At 43.2% G+C, this 18,059-nt stretch overlaps 3 pseudogenes; all 3 read right to left on the bottom strand.

Moving 5' to 3' along the window:
* Positions 1–707: 707 nt before the first annotated feature.
* The window catches only part of LOC147418809 (uncharacterized), a 36,471-nt pseudogene continuing 19,119 nt past the window's right edge, over positions 708–18,059 (bottom strand).
* On the bottom strand, positions 1,701–11,410 carry LOC147418811 (uncharacterized; annotated as a pseudogene).
* LOC147418810 (uncharacterized) lies at positions 11,926–12,430 on the bottom strand (annotated as a pseudogene).

Below are 18,059 nucleotides of genomic sequence, written 5' to 3'. Positions count from 1 at the left end.
CACTGACCTCTACCTGCCACTGCCACGTTGGCCACAAGGAAGAGGAAGGGTAATGCCAAACGGGCTAATGAAAGGGAGTCGGCATGTGCGTATAACTATGATGCCTTTTCATGATTAACCCTTGTCTTTGGAATGAGTATCCTTTGTATGCTTGGCTAATCAAAATGTTGCCCCTCGAGGGTGTAATGTGCAGTAATCAGTTGTAAATACATGATATGTGTATAGTTTCTCCCTACTTCCTTCCCCACGTTGATAATAATTTAAAAAAATATTTATTTTTTTTTTATTCTCCCTTTTTCACTAACAAAAAGGGAACACGTCATTATGGCCTTAGCCCTTTGGGCAGGCCAAAAAGGAAGTAGGGCAAGTCACATGTCCATTGGTCAAAGCTAGCACACACGAGCGCCTAATCTCTTGCCCCCCGGCCCCCCTTCTTCTTCTCTCTCTCTCTCTCTCTCTCTCTCTCTCTCTCTCTCTCTCTCACACACACACACACACACACACACACACACACACACACACGCACACAATTGCATATCAATCGAGAAAAAACAAGCTAATGCATACTACTAGACATTCTTGGATGAAAGAGAACCTTGTGGATTCTAAGTACATAGCTCAATTGCAAGTCACATGGACATTACAAGAAAGCAAAGCATGGATGGATTATTAGGAGTTTTACAACTTTGCAAGTACGCAATCGGAAATTAGATGGTCCATTAGATGGTGGACGTTTCAATGGCTTGTGTAGAGGAGAAGGTGGTAGTTACATCGCTACGCAAGAGCAAACAAGTGATAAAATCACAAGGCCTGCAAATAGGATTGAAACTACACTGGCTATGGCCATAAGTCCTCAGAATTTCAATCATGCAAAATAGTATGCTCATTTCCAAGCATGGGCACATCGATGAAAATTTGAATTGATATGGGGTCTCTATGCACCAAGAAGGCTTGACTTTAGATGGCATCCACACCCATCATATTTGATGGGGTGTGAATCATGTGATCAAACCAAAGAGTTGGAGTTTTGGACTTTGGACCTTCCCTTCCCTTATGGTAACACTACTATCGGTAGACTTGTGGCCTCTTTGGCAACTTTATCCTCTTCTCTCTCCTTGCTACCTTATCTCTGTGCTTTGCATACTTTCCTAGCCATCATGATGGCCCAATCTACCAATGAACAGGAAACCCAAAGAGATTCAAACCCTCCATACATCTAGCAACCTCTTGCATTCATGTGTATGTACAATCTTCTACATTGTGCGAGTGAGAAGTGTATGCATATAGGGGGGTCTAGAGACCCAAAACCTTGAGAATCTAGCTGCTATGAAGCAACAAATTTTCTCCTCTTCCCTTTCTCTTTCATTGCTCATTAGAACAATGATCTCTCCACAAAATTTTTCTCTAAAACACTCTCAAGTCTTCTCGTGTCGATTTGGGCTCTAGATCCTAATTGACCTCATGACCACACACCCCCACACAAACATGGTAGGCACAAACGTTACTCATGTTTAATCTTCGGTGTCATAAAGCTACTTTGAGAGAGAGAGAGAGAGAGAGAGAGAGAGAGAGCTATCTCCCACACAAACATGGCACACACAAACGTTACTCATGCTCTCAAACCACCTATACAAAACTCTGTGTATCCAAAAGACGAGTGTGCACCTTCCACCTACAACCAAATAGGTGGAAGCAGGTAATCACATTAGCTTGAAGACATCCAGAACAACAGAGAAATCATTGATGTTATGATCTGGACCAATAAACAGGTAGCAAATTCCCAAGGCTCATCAGCACAGCTGGACATGTCATCTTCCCAAGCCCTCGAGACGCACCAAGGCCAGAATGTGTCGGAGGGGAAGGCATTTGTGGACCCAATGCCACACTCTCCTCCTGAGAAGGGCTGAGCTCATGCTCCTCTAGGAAGTCTAGCTCTGCAAAGCAAGAGTTCTCTTCATGAAGGCCAAAGCCCACTATGTTGCTTTCCTAGAGGAGAACCAAAAGGCAAACACGAGTAATGCTCAATAATAAAATCAACAAAAGGCAAACACGAGCAAAGCTCAATAATCAAATCAACAAAATACATCACAAACACTACAAGAGGTTGTGTGCTCTTGTGACGCTGTTAGCGACGGAAATACATTGGGTTTTTATAACCCCCGGCGTCGCTAAAACCGTCGCTACGAGAGCGTCGCTATAGGCGTCGCTATATGCGTCGCTATCAGCGTCGCTATATAGCGACGCATATAGCGACGCTCTCACAGAAGACTATAGCAACGCTCATAGCGACACTACAGAGCCATAAATAGCGACGCCCGAGAGAATATTTTTTTGGTGGCAGGGCATTGAATGCCCTGCCACCCATCAACCATATTGTACTTGATTCAGTTTTTAAAAAAAGTGCAAAGGCAGATAATAGACCCAAAATAGTCACCCACAAGACGCATTGTTTGCAAAATTGACAATTGTACACATCATAGGCAAAATGAATTGATTGGCAAATGTAATAATGACAATTGTACAACATCATAGGCATAAAGAATTGATTGGCAAAAGGAACTGCGGTGACAAATGTAATAATATACATGGTTCAAAAAGACGTATAAAATCCGTCTCATGATACATAAGCTATGAGAAACCCTAAACTAATGCTATCTAGCTACGGCTAAACTGACGTCGTCTAGTCAGACGTCTCATCGCGTCCAAGCGGCGTATCTGTCGGATTCTGCAAAAAAAGACAATAAGACAGTTTTCAGTAAATATAAACATATAACGACATTTATAAAACAATACAAAAAATAAAAAAGAGTAAACCCTAATACTAACCATGCCGCCGCGAGAACTGAGAATGTCCATCAGGGCGTTTAAGCCCTTCCTGCCTGCGTACTCGCGCTCGTACGGTGTGGGATCACGTCCTGTCATCGACCACTGTCAAAACATACAAAGATTTCATTATGTTAGAACTAAAAAACTCATAAACCCTAAACTATCGAACATGCATAAAGAGCAATGTGAAAAGACTTACAAAATCGGCCTCAAATGATGCCCATCCACCGCTCCCCAAGTGGTGCGAGCTCCCTGCCTCTACTCGCGCTCTGGCTGCATCCTTTTGTTGCTTCCACTTGTCGGGATTCTCGCGCGCTGCTTTCTTCGCATTCTTCCAATCTTCTTTGGCCAGCCAATCTGGCCTATTCCACCCATTCTTGATTGCTTTTTGCACTTCGGAACGCTTGTGTTTGCAGTATTCGCGCATTCGAATCTTCATCAGGTCTTCATTGAAGCGCTGATCCCGTGTTGGAACGAGAAACTCATCATGAAGTATGCTGATGACTCTGTTTTTTAAATCACTTGGTACTTCACTCCATTTGTTTAGTATATAGTGTCTAAACAGCTGAGAGCAAAGACCACGCATGCGCGAGATCACCTTCTTGCCGTCATCATCCATGATGATGCCGCCGCTGATGTCGACGGAGTAAGGCAACCCCTCTGGCCGGTGACGCGTGAACCTGGGTGTCCCGGCAGGGGTCTCTAGCGGCGTGTCGATGGGGGTACAGACGTCAGGTGTCTCCACCGGCGTCTGGGCCCCGAAGCGAGGAGTGTCGAGTGGGGTGGCTCCTGGCGGAGTAGGTAGAGGTGTGTAGCTTCTAGGAACAGTCAGCCGTGCAAAACCTGGCGTAGATGGGGATGCTGTGGCTGGTGTGGGGGAGGGCAAAGAAGGGGAGGGTAAAGAGCCTCGTCGAACACGAGGCGGTGTGGAGGCATCGGTGGCGGAATCCCCACAACAACCGCCACCGCCACCACTAGAGCGCCGGTGTCTAGACGAGTGTGACGCTCGTCTCGTCGACGCCGAAGCTTCGGAGCGCGCCGAATGCTCCGAAAGAGAGGGAGATGCGGATGGTGTAGGAACGCGCGATGATGCGCCAGAGCGATGACGCTCCACGTACCACTGTCTCTGCTGCGGTGACAAAGAAGAAAGAAACTCCTCATCATCCATACCTGCATTAAACACACGAATATTTAAACTTAATATTGAATGAATAGAGTAGACAATGACGCAAAGACCATTAAATACAATGACGTAATGACGCATATAAATACAATGACGCAATGAATCGAGTGATAGAAGAGGCAAGTCGAAAACTCAGAATTTTCAATCAAAAGATGTGAGCGCGAGTAGAAAAGAGCGTTATACACCATGGAAGGTACTTAGAGAGCCAGAGCTTTTACAACACGGAGCAAAATTGTTCAAATACAATATTTGTGGCTTTAAGAGATCTCTCTCTCATCCTCGCATAACTCAGCATAACTTCCTATATCTATATAGAGCTCTCCGTTTAAACACATATCCTCTGTTTCATTTTGTAGCTCCTCTGCATGCACCCCATATAGAGTAGTAGCATCTTGATGCTCGTCTGGCACCACCGCAGCGGCTTCTGATTGAGCATCTTCTCTGATCTCCTCCATTGATGTCGTTGTGATTGGCACATGGTAGCCTTCATACGTCCTTGCACTACGAGGGGCTACCTCTATGACGTACCACCAGTTTGATGTAGACTTTGTAGGATGAAATACTACTGCCAGAGCCACATAACTTACATGAGAGCTTTCAAGCACATAACTTGTAAAAGGGGGATGTTAACTATTTATATACTTACTTGTTCACAATGCTCGGGTAGTACGAAAGTGTCTCTTAGGTCAGTCCATTTCTTAGTAGAATCCACCTCAAGAAAACCAGACTCTCCTCTACGCACAGTAGCGTTGCGACCCTCCATGATTATCTTGAACCATTGCACGTCGAACAAGTCGACAAAAAATCCTCTGTAATCGATCCTCAAAATCTCTTGCAGCGTGCCGAAGTAAGTGAGTTCCGCCACCACAGGATCTGCATCAGAGGAACGTCGTCGGCTAGACTGTTCAAATTTTGCCATGATTCCACAATCTTGAGTAAAACGCTTTTTGTCGATTCGTTCCACCCTAAAATGTCGACCTTTACACCATGCTGTTGTGTATGACTTATACTACAACGAACAAAGATTATGAGTGGCCGTTCAAACGTTTATAAATAAAGTCACTTGCTAGTCGTACATTGCAAACTTACCTTGGTCGCGCAACCCCGAGAGTACTCCCACTCTTCTTCAGTCACTTCGTCACCGCATTGTTGTGCGCTTTTCAATTGGTTGTGCAACCATCTTAAGCTCATGAAGGTTGGTAGGCTCTCTAGAACCGCTGGATAGTGCATCGGTGGTCGTCTTCCCCGTCTCCACTCGATTCGTGCCCTTTGTCGCTCTTGCTTTGCATCCTCATATTGTGAAATCCACTTTTGCATCACTGGATTGTGAAGCATGCAAAATCGGTTGATTTTAGCCTCTAGATCTTCCGTCATCTTCTTCTCAACACCGAGATTGCACATGACAATCCCAGATATGCGCTCATCATCTATGGTTCGCCATAGCATGTCCCGGGATTTATCAAATCCGTCTAGCCACTCTCCAATGTACACTAGGGACTCTGATACCAACCAACCTTCTGCCATGCTACCCTCCGGACGTGCCTTTTGACGCACATATCCCTTAAGCGTTTTCATGAAACGCTCTAAGAAGAACATCCATCTGGAATGAACTGTGCCAGCTATTTCCACCTCATCAACTATGTGAACAAGAAGATGCACCTGAATGGTTAGCATTGTAGTAGGAAAATGTTTCTCAAACATGCACACAAGCTCCGCAGCATTTACTTTGGCGAATGGTATGGAGTCTACGTCGATCTCGTTTTGTGAGATCCATTGCACCAGCTTTGCAAGTTTGTAGATTGTGTTACGGATGTCGAGAGACAAACATCCCTCAATGGCAACCGGTAAAATAAACTGTAAAGTATGTGTAGCAATGATATTAAAGTCCACATTTTATGCAATGATATTAAAGTCCACTATGAACGTACCTGACACATTTTATGCCAATCGTGTGACTTCAAACCGGTAAGCTTTCCTTCTTTAGTAAAACACGTTCGGAGCGAGTGCATTACGCTAGTGGGGGTCCGCAAAGATCGAATGGCCTCTTTTACTTTGCGTTCTTGGGCTCCTGTGAAAATCCATGGTGCTTTAGGGAGTTTTATCGATCCATCAGAGGCTGTTTGCGGCCAATATTGCTCCATACGATCCACATTTCTAAGGTCAACTCTGGCTCCCAAAGTATCTTTCTTGCCGGTCAAATGGTCCCATAGTAGATTACCCACATTCTTGAATATGTGCATTGGATCGAGCAAGTGATTGATCACGAGTCGGGGCCAGTATGGTAACTCGTACCATAGAGATAGTCTCTTCATCCCTGGAGGCAATCCGTCATCACACATCTCCTTCTGCTCTAACCATGCTTGTGCAGACATCCTTGGTGGCTCTCTTCCCAAAAAGCCGTCGCGTAACACATGATTCTCTGGAAGATACGCTTGATGACCTTCGTAGATTTGCTTCTTCAGTGAGGGTGCCCTACGTGCATTCAGTCTAGGTCCACATGTGACACATGCTCTGTATCCGCTTGTTTGAAGCCCTGCATGTATACAGAGGCTGTTTGCGGCCAATATTGCTCCATACGATCCACATTTCTAAGGTCAACTCTGGCTCCCAAAGTATCTTTCTTGCCGGTCAAATGGTCCCATAGTAGATTACCCACATTCTTGAATATGTGCATTGGATCGAGCAAGTGATTGATCACGAGTCGGGGCCAGTATGGTAACTCGTACCATAGAGATAGTCTCTTCATCCCTGGAGGCAATCCGTCATCACACATCTCCTTCTGCTCTAACCATGCTTGTGCAGACATCCTTGGTGGCTCTCTTCCCAAAAAGCCGTCGCGTAACACATGATTCTCTGGAAGATACGCTTGATGACCTTCGTAGATTTGCTTCTTCAGTGAGGGTGCCCTACGTGCATTCAGTCTAGGTCCACATGTGACACATGCTCTGTATCCGCTTGTTTGAAGCCCTGCATGTATACACATGATAATAGATCAACTATGGGAAAAAACAAGATTTACAGTGTCTGAGTGAGGAGTGTCAATAGATCACCTGAGCATTCTGTTAGCCCGGGATAGTCATGCATGGTCCACATTAGAATACCTCTGATCAAAGCATTTCGTCGTCCTGTGTGTCGGCTCATATCCACCACCTCTATGCCAATCCACAATTGTTGTAGCTCTTCCAATAGTGGACGAAGATACACATCCATATTCCCCACTTTATATCGCCCTGGCACAATCAAGCTTAGCCATAGGTGCCCCTTCTTCGTAGTCAACCACGGGGGAATGTTGTAGTTGACGATGACAACGGGCCATACACTGTAAGATATTGATCTTTGACCAAATGGATTTACGCCATCCATAGCCCGGCCTAAGCGCAAATTTCGAGCTTCCCTGGCAAAATCCGACCATGTTCCATCTATATGTTTCCAGGCTGCGCAATCTGCAGGAATTCGTAGCACACCATCCGAAGATTTATTCTCCTCATGCCATGATGCTAGGGCGGCCATGGACTTACATTCGAAGAAATGCTTGATGCGAGGAAGCAAAGGAAAATGTCGCAAAACCTTTTGTGGAATTTTTGTCCCGTGGAGATCTACTCGATATCTTTCGGAATCACATTTCGGACACTTCTCCATGTCTGTGTATTCCCCTCTGAAAAGAATGCAGTCATTAGGACAAGCGTGGATAGAATTGTAATCCATCCCCAAGTTTCGCAAAATCTTTCTTGCTTCATCTCGGGAATCTGGCATCACATTGTCAGCTGGTAGTATGTGCTCTTTCAGCAATCTACACAACATAAAAATATGATACAATCGTGTAAAAATCTATCAGATCATTATACATTTAGAGTTCTATTAAAGTAAACTAATTGTAATAGATCACCTGAAAAGCGCTGTGACGCTAGTGTCACTCCATCCAAACTTTGCCTGCATGTTGAGAAGAACCAGGAGTGCTTTCAATCTAGACATACGTGCTCCATTATACAATGACGTATCGGCTTCACTTTTCATATCATCATAGATAAGCCTTTCTGAATCCATGATCGTCTCGATCATTTCATCAATCTCGGGCTCAAACATTGCCTCGTTGGGAATGTGCTCTGCATGATCATCCCCCGAGTTGTCAGAGGCTACATCTTGTGGCCTCACATATGCTGCTTGACCAAAGCGCCTGTGAACACGTCTATTGGGTTGCAAGATTGCTGCTTGTTGGCCAGCGTCAGAGTCCGACGAGTTATAATTGGCAACAACTCGATCTATAATAGATGGATCGAACTCGCCAAATTCGCGAACGTGCTGCAAAGAAACACGTCTTGTCCATCGCACAGTATGCTTGCATTGATTACAAGGACATAAGACCCTCGTTGAGAGATAGGTGTTTCGGTTGGACGGTCCCACATCCTCGTCGCTACTCATAATGAGGATAAAAAACTTATAACCTGGACAACAAATTTAATATTCTATTGGCATTCTTCGTCTTATCTCTCTCTCTCTCTCTCTATCTATCTCTCTCTCTCTCTCTCTCTCTCTCTCTCTCTCTCTCTCTCTTTACCTCACATTCTCTAGTCATGTCCAATCCCCGCACACCTCGGTCTAGAGGTGCACGGAGATCAGAACCACCGGGTTATAATCTCGTCTTTATTGGTCAATACCTATATTTGTGGGTACAAGAAATCTACACACCCACGTCTACATGATACTGCATGTAGTGGACAAAATCCCTTTGCCTCTTCTCTAGCTGTAGCACTTCACTTCATCTTAACATCTTTTCACAGTAGATCTTTTCACTGTTCGTCTAACTCTAAACCCTAAACCGTAAGTAATTCTTGCGTGGACTCGATCTAACGTAAATAAGCGTAAATCTAAATAAACGTAAATCTAACTAAAAATAAAGCTAAATCTAATTTAACGTAAGTCTAATGACTAGAGGTTGTCTAGATGGTCATTGTGTCGGGGATGTAGTGACTCTTGCCGCCCTGAAGATCCACCTTCTTCCCTATCTTCTGAAGACATTTCACCAGTACTTTTGGATCGACGGAGCCCACCATGAGTGAAGGCAGCAATACCCTATATTCCATTGAGGGCTTTCTTCACCCGCTTCATGCAGGCATCGCAATCTATGGAGACCTAAATCTAATCTAATATAACGTAAATCTAAATCTAGCTTAAATAAACGTAAATCTAGTTAAAAATAAACCTAAATCTAATTTAATGTAAGTCTACATATAACCTAATCTTTAACGTCTTTTAAGATAGTTTCCTACGACGTTATAACTCTCTTCTTCTTGTGTGTGTACGCGTGTGTGGATGTGTGTGCCAATAAAAAGAGATAAATGGTATAACCTTTCTATCACCCATGCCAAGTATGATAGATTGATTATGCCATTTCCCTCTTGAATAATAGGTCTTCAGTTCAACTCCTCGTCGGCTAGATCTTTAGGTCTTTTAATTTTAATTAGTTTCCTACGACGTTAAATTAGTTTCTCTCTCTTTCTCTCTCAATGTGTGTGCGTTTTTTTGGATCGTATGCATGTTTTCTCTCTCTTTTCCTCTCTCAATGTGTGCGTTTTTTGTTTATGCATGTTCTCTCTCTCTTTTCCTCTCTCAATGCGTGCGTTTTTTGTTTATGCATGCTCTCTCTCTCTTTTTCTCTCTCAATGTGTGTGTGCATTCTTTGTTTATGTATGTGTGTGCGCGTTTTTGTTTTTGTTTGTACTCTCTCTCTCTCTCTCTCTCTCTCTCTCAAAAACACTATGTGTGTGTGTGTATGTGTGTGTGTGAGAGAGAGAGAGAGGGAGAGAGAAAGAGGGGAAGGGAACATGAGAATGAGGAGAGGGAAGGAGCATACCTGGCTCTCCTTCCTCTCCTCGTGTGTGTGTGTGTGTGTGTGTGTGTGTGTGTGGAGAAGAAAAAGAGAGAGAGAGAGTGAGGGAGAGCGTTACCTGCTCCTTGCTTGAGGGCGCCGAAAAACTCAGATCTGAGATCTGAGTTTTTGGGCGCGCTCGGTTATTTTTTTTACCCCAGCCGGTGTCGCTATGAGCGTCGCTATAAGCGTCGCTATGAGCGTCGCAAATTTACAAATAAATTTACGACGCTCATAGCGACGCTTATAGCGACGCCGGGAAATTTTTTTTTGAGCGTCGCTGTGTGAGCGTCGCTAATATGAAGAGCCTCTTGTAGTGAAATCTGCAGTATTTTAGAAGATAGTGCTTGCACAACTATGGAGACACAAATCATGACAGATAAATAAATGTTGATTCCTTCGTTAGGAACATCCTAAAACAAAGTTTTTGTTCCTTTTGTGACATGTGAAATACATTTACTGGCCTTGTTATCGACTCAGAGACACAAATCATGACTGATAAATAAATGTTGATTCCTTTGTTAGAAACATCCTAAAACAAAGTTGTTGCTCCTTTTGTGACATATGAAATACATTTACTGGCAGCTTGCTATCGACTCAATGAATTTAACGGAATTCAAGCAACAATGCAGAGCTACCTTGGGAGGCAACAGTTCGGTCGCTATCACATAATCTAGCACCAACCAGATCAGAGAGTAGCTCGTCAAGCCTCCATCCAAAGGCATCAGAGTTAAGATAATCAGAGATGCTGCAATCCTCAACCGAAGGGGCATCCACATCCATCATCACACTATCATTGTGACTGTTGTTGTCATTATTGTTGTCTGCTACTATTGTCTTGCTGTTGGCCTCTAATTCCCGTAGAAGGGATGAGCGTATAGAACTCAAGAGATAACATCTTACTTCTCACTGTTTGAGGTGAGGGTGGGAGCTTGTTCACAAGTCCCTTTCTACCCATGCCACCATTATCTTTCCTATGACTCTCTACAGCCAAAACAAAATAGTGGGTAGCAAAATTCTCCAAGGCAAAGTTGTTCTCCTTGAGGGAGCTGGTATACGTAGCTTGCATATGCTGAGTGCTTAGCTTGTCTCTTTGGCCGGGGGCAGGGTGACCATACGGCTCATGCCAACTGTAATGGCTACCAAGAGGAGTCTTCTATGCTTGGTTGTGAGGGCATTGGAAGAATGCACCGATAAATCGCAATTTCTACAGCGAAGAGCTTGGTCCTCAACATGAAGAAAAAGGACAGTTTTATCCTGAGAGCCAAGCAGATGAGCAGAGGTTACAAACCACTCTAAATCACATGGTCAGAACAGTAATGAATCCAAATGCATGAACATCACAAAGAAACCTGGAAAATGTCGCAAATAGTTGGTTCTGAGGTGTCAAGAATGAGGGGAAACCTATGATGTTCGATGGCCGGCTTGTTAGTAGCATGCACCTGCGAGTCGCATGTCGAACACAACTCTGCCTCATCGGCACAGCAAACTGTGCAGGTCACTGTTCTTTCACATACATCACATAAAAGCTTCATATCCTTCCTCGGCTATGACAGAGCCTTCATAGGTATGTTGTAAACCAAAGAAAAGAGCAGGACCAGGAAAGGATTATTACTCTTCAGGCAGCACACAGCTCTAACCAATTAAAAACCCACTAGTATGGGACTCCCTACGGATATTCTTTCCTGTGCTCTCTCTCTAGAAATCCATGTCGACAGCTTGTAGTCCAAGGGTATCACGCCTCTGCCTCCATCTCCTTCCGCCTCTACCTGGATGCACCTGCGTTGTATGCCAGACAGAGTGGGCGACTACTGTTGAAGCCTCTCTTTTTTTTTTGTGAGTGAGAATGTATAAAATAATAAAAAAAAATACAGTGAAGGTCATGCTCACACCGAACCATGGCACCAAACGGACACCAAATCACCAGCTAACCTCATACATCAGCTGATGAAGGGAGCCACCCTGACACAGACATAACAGTTGCTGACATGGGAGCCACCCAAACATAGGGAAGGACAAGCACCCTGCGGATGCCACCAAGAGAGAAGACCTATCGCATCAACGCCTTTGTCCACCAAGCCATTGATAGAGAGGATATACCGCCAAAGAAGGGGAATCCGAAGCCAACCAACTCGGCTGCCACCGGAGAGCTGGCATTTTCCACAAACCAACCCGCCACCGAGGAGAAACATGGACAAAGATCGCGAAATGGGTGGAGCCCGATAGCCTCCAACCCCAACCCCCAAGGGGCCACCATCACCAAAAAGGAGAGCCAAAACCAGAACGACCAACATACATGAACGAAGTCTTCAGCATTGATCCACCAGCAAAACCAAACCAACAGAATACATGACCACGACCATCCATCACCAAAGGTACCACAAAAAGTCCATAATCTGTCAACCATGAAACCCCCATGAGCAAACCAACTACGGCAAGGTGAGCAGGTTCTCTTCCATGAGAAGAAGGGCCGCCGCCAAGCCCCCAACACAAAAATATGCCAGATCTGAGTCCCAAACACCACCGAATAGGGAGTGGACAGCCGAGAGCTCCATCCCCATAGCATCACCTTTACGTAGGACCAAGAGAACCCCCATTCGACAACACCACAGCTTGTAGGCCACTCTGATCCTAGCGCAAGCACTCCTCGAGACCTCTAGATAGACCACCGCATAGTCACGCTCGTCAGCCTTTCTTAGATCTGCAATTCGTCTCTACCGCCTCCAACCCTGAGCATTCACCTGCAGCATCGCAGTCAAAGAGACAGTAGTGGCTCGCAACTTTCCCTCCATGCATGCGTCTCTACTAAGCATTCCTTCCCCCTTCTTCCTCCCCCCCAAACCAAAACACTTCGTGCAGGCGACATGGCACACTGCTGAGAGGGAGAGAGAGAGAGAGAGAGAGAGAGAGAGAGAGAGAGAGAGAGAGAGAGAGAGAGAGAGAGAGAGAGAGAGAGAGAGAGAGAGAGAGAGAGAGAGAGAGAGAGAGAGAGAGAGAGAGAGAGACGCTTTGCACTCCGCGCTTGTGCGACAGAGAGGCAGTTCCGCTGCTGCACTCACTTGCACGACACATCACATTTGCGGCTGCACTGTAGATGCGTCGCCCACCGCGGCCCGCCTTCAGAAGGAGTGGATAATTTTTGAGTCATCTTTTCTTTAGAGAGAGAGAGAGAGAGAGAGAGAGAGAGAGAGAGAGAGAGAGAGAGAGAGAGAGAGAGAGAGAGAGAGAGAGAGAGAGAGAGACTTTCGAGGTCATTTCAAACTCCACTCACTCCAGACTCCCCGTCCACGCATTTAGGCAGGACTAAGGAGAGGTCCAAACCATGATTCAAAAGATACTAAATATATTTGATTGTCTTGCATCACCCAATCAAAAAATTGAATATTTTTCTTTGGGTTGACCAAAAATACACACTAGTCATCTAAATGAGTGCCCACTATCTTATTTCGATCAATCAACATTTTTGACCTATAAAAAAAATGCTTGAAAATACAACTTCATTTTTTTTCTATTTTAGTCAGCAAAAAGAGAATGCATCGCTATAGCCTTGCCCTTTGGGCAGGCCAAAAAGGAGTTGCATTGGAGATGTTAGACCGTTTGAAGTATGTAACCCTATCCTCAATGTATGCTATGAAGCCCATAGAAGGGTCACGGAAATCAACAATGTAATATGCTTCGCACCTTGCACTTGCACTCTTAGGACAAGCCAATGGAACACCCTCAGCTCTGGAAAACCTAAAGAAAGTGAATCCGTCTCCTTCCACCAAGAAATGTTCATCCTCGCCTTCTTGTCTCCAGCCCAAAAACCTTCCAGTGTCTATGTTTTTTATCAACACATTGTCGAATTGCGATACTGCAAACCTTCATTTTCTCATCCAGTGGAACAACAAGGAAAAATTAGTATAGCATAGCCTAATGGGGTTCTTGTTCTTTTTGGTCAAAAACACCCCAAAATGAAAACATGTCCATTTCACTAACGTGTACCCTAGAGTCAAGTGTGTAAATAGATATTTAGCTCCAAGTGGAATTGCTCTCATCCCACTCAGGTGCAAGGTTTCCTTTCGTTTTACCACCAAGTTCATACACCTCTTGGCCATAATACTTTGCGGAGGAAAAGCATGTTGACCAATAAGGATACACAAAATCAGTAGGGCATTCTACAGAATCAACCCCGCTTGACGTTATTATCATTGTTGTCATCATTGCTACCACTGATGTTGCGATTACCCCCGCTACAATAACACTGAAAACAATGAAGAATTCCCAAAACTATTTAGGTCCAATGGATGATACAGTTAGAAAGGAAGTGTGAAACAACACATTTGCAATAGATATTTGAAATGTTTGGAATTTGAAGAAAAAGCAACCAACATACGAAACATACTACAGGAATGTTCCGCAACACCTCAGGATTGACCCAACTTACTCTCCCACCAACATATGGCGATCATGGGAAACTTTTTACTCATGGAAAAGCAAAAGACTGGCGGTATTGAACTAACTTGGTTATAGAAAATCCAATCAATAACAACTCCCGTCAGAGAAGTATATGGTTTAGACGCTCATAGGGGTCATCAACATGACGAAGGAGATCCCCGTTTTGCATGCCAAATGATTGTGAAAATTTCCAAGATGATAATCACCTACATAACGGCTTTCAATGATATAGAGTCAGCGGAGCATTCCTAGCATATTTTTGTGGAAGGCACTAGACGACTCTGTTGGAATATGAAGATGGAAATCCCAAGCAAAAACGTCACCATGGGATTCTATGCAAGCGTCATGTTTCTACCCTCCCACTACATGCAGAAGTTCGAGGAGGCATTCATGACCGGGTTCTTTGAGGTAGACTCCTTCATATTCAATCCCATGACCAAAGATCTGGCAGCCCGACATGTAGCATATCAAAGCAGTTTCAGCAATAATCCTTTTAGAGAGCTAGCAACAAAAGTGGAGATCAAGACAAGAGCACAAAAGTTCAGACACCTCACTACAAGGCTAGAGAAAATACAGTAGAAGACACTCAGAAAAAGATTGCATGAGGATGCGCAATGAATAGGAAAAAGGGAATGTTTGGTGGACACAGCGGACTGACATGTAAAAAGCGGATGTACACCAAACCTTGTAGTACTCACTTAGTTTTTTGAAACAAGCGATGTCATTCAACTAATGAGGATTCGTAATTGTAATATATTTTGTCATGCCCTATTAGCCTCTCTGAGTCTACACTCCTTGTAAGTGGCCGAAAGGCCATGGGAAAGTCCCCTTCGCTCTTAAGTCAAAACCCTTGGTTTTGAGAAAACAAAGAATCATTAGCTTGGAGGAGTTTGAACGTGCACTGTGAGAAGCCTCTTGCTGTGCTACAATTTGTAATCCATTTTTCTCCTGGACTGGTAATCAAAATTCATTTCCAGATAGCACATTGTGTTTCTTGTCTCTTGCTCTAAAATTTAAGTGTAATCATTCTCAATTCTGTTGTGGTTTGCAACGCATTGTTTGTGAGCTAAATGCATTGATTTGAGATCTTAAATTTGATGTTTTGACTTTGGATAAGTGTTTCTATGCTTAAGGGAGACCTTTCCGTATAGTTCTGTTTTAGCTTTTTGCACATTTTTTGTGATGGATCGTGATTTATGTACCTTCCCAGATAGTTGCAAAACTTGGTGGAATTGTTTCCCTAAGCATTTTAATACCTCTCCTTAAGTTTCATTGCATTTCGGATTCGTTTGGATGCCAAAAAGACGTGATGACCTAGAGCGATGAAATTGGACGCAGACTGATTCTCTGACTAGGAAGAGGTTGATTTTCTTTTGTCGTAGTATGAGTAGCCCTCTGAGTTCACTTTGGTGAGATTGACACTCTCATCAAGTCTCTGTGTCCCATTTCGAGTCGCTTCCTTGTATATCGACATTATGTTAGTACAAAAAAGCTATGTTGCAGACGTTTGGCGGTGACCCGCTAACAAAAGCCTGAAGATTAACACCAACAAAACACACTCTAGAGAGATCCACAAGGTAGAGAGCTTGAGGAGTTGGATGAATTACAAATCCGAGAGGAGGCATTCAATCATCATCATACATGAAAATTGAGAAAATCAAACTTGAAAACCTTCAAATATAGTATATTTGCCTCTAAAATTTAGTAAAAATCTTCAAATTTTAGATGCAACTCTCCAAATTTTTAGAGGAAAATTTTAGAAAAATCTTCAAGTATAGTACATTTTCCTCCAAAATTTCTCATATGGAGGTTTTCCAAGTATTTGAAAAAAAGAACTATATATCCAAGTGCTTGAAAAAAAAACTAAAATCTAGTGTAATCCCATCCACAAATTTTGATGTTAATCTCTAAATTCTAGATTTGAAGGCGAAAAAACCTACAAAGTTCATAGAAATTAGCAGGATGAACTACAGATTGAAGGGGAGGCATACAATCATCATCATACACACAAACTAAGAAACTCAAATATAAAATCCTTCAATTCTAGTAAATTTGTCTCTAAAAGTTTATCATACGTAGGTTTTTCAAATTTCAATTTTTTTGTGGGATTCTCCAAGAGCCCTTGATGGCAACCTCCAAATTTTGTAAAAACCTTCAAAATTTAAAGGCAAATCTCTAAATTTTAGAGCAAATTTTAGGAAAATTACGTATAGACCTTCAAATATACTTTTCTCATATGTAGGTTTTCCAAGTTTTTGGAAAAGAGCACTATATATCGGAGTGTCGGTGCTAGGAAAAACGCTAGGTCTAGTGTAATCCCGCCTACAAATTTTAAATTCTAGATTTGAAGGTGAGAAAACCCATGAAGTTTATAGCAAAGCACTATGTATCCAAGTGCTCAAAAAATTCTATGTTTGGTGTAATCCCACCTACAAATTTTGAAGTTTACCTTTAAATTCTAATTTGACATTGAGAACGTCTACAAAGTTCAAAGAAATTTAACACAAAAACCTTTAAACAAAATCAACACTTTACTCAACCTTTAACTTGCAATTGCTCGGCACCCATCCTAGATTTTCTCTTGGATTCGTCAACTAGGGCTCACTCACCTTTGTTTGTGATTAGCTATGGGACCAACTACTCTCTCTCTCTCTATCTCTCTCTCTCTCTCTCTCTCTCTCACACACACACACACACACACACACACACACAACCTTGGGTATGCACACAGGCTCGCTCAGCTAGATCGGACTCTCTCACGATCGCATTGTAGGTTGAGATTCGAGTCTCACACACAACCAATGGCCAATTGTGTTGCTTCTCTCTCTCTCTCTCTCTCTCTCTCTCTCTCTCTCTCTCTCTCTCTCTCTCTCTCTCTCTCTCTCTCACACACACACACACACACACACACACAACATGGCCATGAACACACATACAAGTATTTGTTGCAGGTCGAGATTGATATGATACCTTCAAGCGCCGAGGTCATCAAGCTGTAGTTATTTCATGGGGTTCCAAATGTGGATGGTTGTGCAAGTTATAGTGGATGACATGTGGGAGGCCTCTCCTTGCTTGAAAAATTTAAGCTCCATTACATATGTATAGATTTACTTTAAAATTATTTCGATAAAAAAGAAATATTATGACACTCTCTTTGAGAACTCTCTCTCTCTCTCTCTTTCTCTCTCTCTCTCTCTCTCACACACACACACACACACACATGCCTTTCTAACATGCCTTTCTATTTTGGGTCTATTCGAGACCACGGTTCAATTAAAATCAGTGTTAAATGTATTAATTGTAAAATCTTAGTCAGATTTCAGGATCGTTTTGAAGTAAATTGGTAAAAGTTTGGAGGCGTAAATATGAATAATTTCTTAAGCTCTAAACTTTTATGGCCACCGTGAGCTTTTCAAAAAAAAACTTGAGCCACCTTCAAGTGTGTAATGGAATTGGCCTATTTAATTTGAGAGTAGCGGAAATTAAAGAGAGTACTTTTGAGAAATGACTTTGTGAGCATAGCGGGTGAACATAATAGAAGGTAGCAACATAATCATAACAATTAGTTAACTTGGCATGAACAATACTTTTGCAAGAGAGAGAATTTAGAGAACATGACAACAATTGAGGACCGGATTTATGTGTAGCCGGTCCCCCCTCCAATGGGCATTTGTATTATGATTTCTCCCATTAAGAGAGACTTGTTACAATACAGTCTTTGTGTTCCTTGTGACCTAGGTGATGCAA

The sequence above is a fragment of the Adiantum capillus-veneris genome, chromosome 29 (assembly GCF_014529385.1).
Source record: "Adiantum capillus-veneris isolate H3 chromosome 29, ASM1452938v2, whole genome shotgun sequence".
NCBI lineage: Eukaryota > Viridiplantae > Streptophyta > Polypodiopsida > Polypodiales > Pteridaceae > Adiantum > Adiantum capillus-veneris.
The sequence above is the reverse complement of the archived record's forward strand: the minus strand, read 5'-3'. Positions and strand labels throughout refer to the sequence as shown.